At 37.0% G+C, this 3,425-nt stretch overlaps 1 long non-coding RNA gene across 1 annotated transcript; it reads right to left on the minus strand.

The window, feature by feature from the left end:
• Window positions 1–246: 246 nt before the first annotated feature.
• LOC307154364 lies at window positions 247–3,069 on the minus strand. The gene is made up of 4 exons (XR_013820349.1): window positions 2,994–3,069; window positions 1,392–1,448; window positions 814–888; window positions 247–723 (listed from the first exon to the last, which is right to left on the minus strand). It is a non-coding gene; the product is annotated as an uncharacterized lncRNA (long non-coding RNA).
• Between the last annotated feature and the right edge of the window lie 356 nt (window positions 3,070–3,425).

A 3,425-nucleotide genomic window follows, 5' to 3' on the forward strand; every position in this document is an offset into this window, starting at 1 on the left:
AATGCATGGAAACACATATGTTCCACGAAATAAATCAATGTAAAAAAATTACATTTTGACTAATTAAAAATGTCCATCTTTACTTAACTTTAAAACATTTGTGTTTCAGTCCGATGGTAAGTCCAAAAGCTCTATCAGATGCCAAAAACAAACAACAAACAGTGCTAATATACACTCATTGTGCTGTAATATTCCTGAAAATTATGATCCTAACCTTTATACCGAAATCTCTGATGGTTAGTTATTCAGCTATTTTGAATCATAAAGTGTTGAAGTCTGGGATGCCGTTAGACTGGAGACTGTAATGTACACTATGGCTTTTGAAAAGCTTAAATGTGTGACTTAAATCAACAGTGTTCATAAATGGTTGTTGAGTATTCTCATGAAACAAGATAGAGGAAGTAGAAGTAGAGGCTTCGACCCGGAAACAGTATTAAGGTGCAGTAAAATTATCTGTTGTTCTGTGAATGTTCACTGGTGAATTCCAGTCATTTCAACAAGAATCCACACGATCAGCAATTTCGTTTGTGGTCAAAAATGTCACTATGGGACCAAGTTGGTGTGAGGTACTTAAAGAGTTAGAAAAGTGAAAAGGTACAGCAGATTCGTTTTCCGTTTGTTTTTCCTCTTTTCTGGTGGATGGTCCAGGCACTTCAATGATTTTCAGGTTTACAGGAGGATTTTTATTCTTGTTCAAACTTGTATTTCAGCTTACCACGATCCCTGCAAAGTACAAAATGTACTGTTAGTAAGGTTATTAAAGTGATAGTTGTGAAATTTAAATAATTTCCTCAGCCTTGTGATGTTACAAACCTGTTTGACTTTCTGTCTGTGGAACCCAAAAGCAGATCTCAGGCATAATGCAACCCCAGTCACCATTCAATTTCACTGCATGAAACACAAGCAGAAAAAAATTGTGTAAATCATTCATGAAACCATTCTTATGTACACTTGTCTAGTTCAATTCAATGCAACAATTTATGTAAAAATGGTTAAGCTCCAAAAATGTCCCAGAAAAGATCCTAAAAATAATCAATGAGTTCACAACTCATGTGTTATGGGTTGTGTTGTAAGTCTTCTGAAGCCATATAATAGCTTTTTCCTTTCTTTTTTTTTGTCGAAAAAGACTAAACTTGAAGTTATAATTCAGAGTTAAAATGTCTTATATTCAAATGCAAATGATAAAGCATAGCATGCATAGCATTATTTGTGAACCAAAACTGTGATATTATTTTTCGGAGTAACATGAATGAGATTTGAGAGCATGAGGGAAGATTTTCAGAGAATAAATGATTAAAAAACACAAGTACACAGTCAAACGATATAATTTCACACAGCTAAAGTTTATAGTAATAAAGTAGGCCTACTTGCATGTGGTGCAGGTAACTTACTGTAATTCAATGTTGCCACTGAAATGTTCAGATTATTTTAGAAATGTAATGGTTGTTCTGGGGAAACAAAAGAACAAAGCTGATTATTCACAACATAATATTTATTGACCAGTAAATGGCTTTAAAATGGTATGTGAGAGAATGAGGGAACATGTAGTAAGTAAAGTTAACCTGCTTTTGTTATTCATAACAAACGCTAGGGGTGTGCCGGTTTCAGAATTGGTGATGACGGTTATGACGTGAGTCAAATGTGACGGTTCGTAACGAACCGTCGTCGTGGTCGTCGTCGTCGGGGGGGGGGGGGGGGGGGGGGGAGACAACTTAGGACAAACTAAGGACAACTTAGTTTGAATAAAATTAATATTTGTGTAGTGTTCAATGTTGTTATCAATAGAGATACGCGGATGGGGGTATTAGTTCATCCGCAACCGCATCACATAACTCATCATCCGCACCAACGTTTTTTGATCAGATTTCAAAGCCGCACCCGCCCGCCATACGCTGATTGTTTTGCGGTCTATGGACGATGCAATGCTCTGCTGAAGCGAGCCGCAAGAAAGCATTTGTCTGTTCTAGAAAGGATGCAGCAAAGATATTTAATGCTAATGTATGAGGCTTAGGCCTACGCTGAGTTTCATTCATTTACGATGAGATGAGCTCTAGTTCAACTTCACAATGCAATGCAAGTGCAATGCAATGCAATGCGCATCGGAGCCTCAATGTCACGGTTATTATATTGTCTCCTATAATTTATTTATTAAATACATGCAATTGGTTGATGAAACATTTATTAAAATTAAGATACAATTTGTACAAAAAGAAATTCGCTTTAAAGAAATGCTTTCTACAAAGCAAAACTTAATGAAGTGGTAAAAATCATGTCTGACGATTTACAAAACAAAACTTCATTAAGTGGTAAAAACCATGTCTCCCGATTGCAAATGTTCATTGCTAATGTTTATTATTGCAAATGTTTTTCATTTGTTTAATAAATCTCATAATGATGGCACATCACTATATCATTATTTCTATCTCAAATAATTGGCGGTCGCTTGGCAAAGAATCAAATACAGTTGGAAATGAGGTAGACCATTAATAACACAGACATTTAACAATTGTTGTTAATTAGTATTTAAACATTCTCTATGATAAAAAATATTTGTAAAAAATATTTTAATAACACGGTTTTGGCGGTTATAGAGTTGTAATGACGGTGTTCAACTATAACCGTCGGTCTCACGGTTATATGCTAACCGTCACATCCCTAACAAACGCCAATAAAGACAGCAGGAATCAGCTAAATTAGTTAGGCTATATCAGCAATTTGAAGACACAGTTGTACAGAATATGTTGAATTGAATGACTAAATCAGTCTAAGACAATAAGTCAATAATTTCCATTTGTTCATTACGTTAGATCAACGTAGTTAGCATCAGCGGCTAAGACCTTCATACCAGATACTGTGCAATAAATGAGTGGTAAACACTGTAAAAACGTAGTAATGTATAATAAATTTAGTTTATATATATGTGTGTTTATATGTGTGTTTGAATATATAGTGAGTAGACTCTGTATGTATATTTATTTGCCGAGTTTACAAACCTTGTAATGGAGAGCCGAACAAACGGCGGAAGCTTTGATGAGAGGAGCCGTTACTTTCAAACCCGATGACGTCGATCAGCTGAGTTCTCTTACGAGAGGTTCTCTCGTATTGCGTAAGTAGCTTACACTGCGGGTAAAGTCATCTTTTCTCGAGATATGAAGCCAAAAATTATCCTTAATTTTAAAATCTTGTCAACGCAGTGCAGCAGCAAGCAGACCTAGAGCAGGCATGCTAGCGTGCTCATTGGCTGCCCTGCGGCAACTGCAGCAGCCTATCGCTGAGCCGTTGGCTTGACGTCACGCCCAATGAGCGCGCTCGGCGCGCTTCATGCGCCACGGCCCGTCAGAAGGGGCGTGGCTTAGCGTATAAAAGAAGGCTCGAAGGCTGCTTTCTCTGATTTTTGTCTCTTCAGCGAAGCTCTTGCATCGCTG

The sequence above is a fragment of the Squalius cephalus genome, assembly GCF_949319135.1.
Source record: "Squalius cephalus genome assembly, chromosome: 2".
Lineage (NCBI taxonomy): Eukaryota > Metazoa > Chordata > Actinopteri > Cypriniformes > Leuciscidae > Squalius > Squalius cephalus.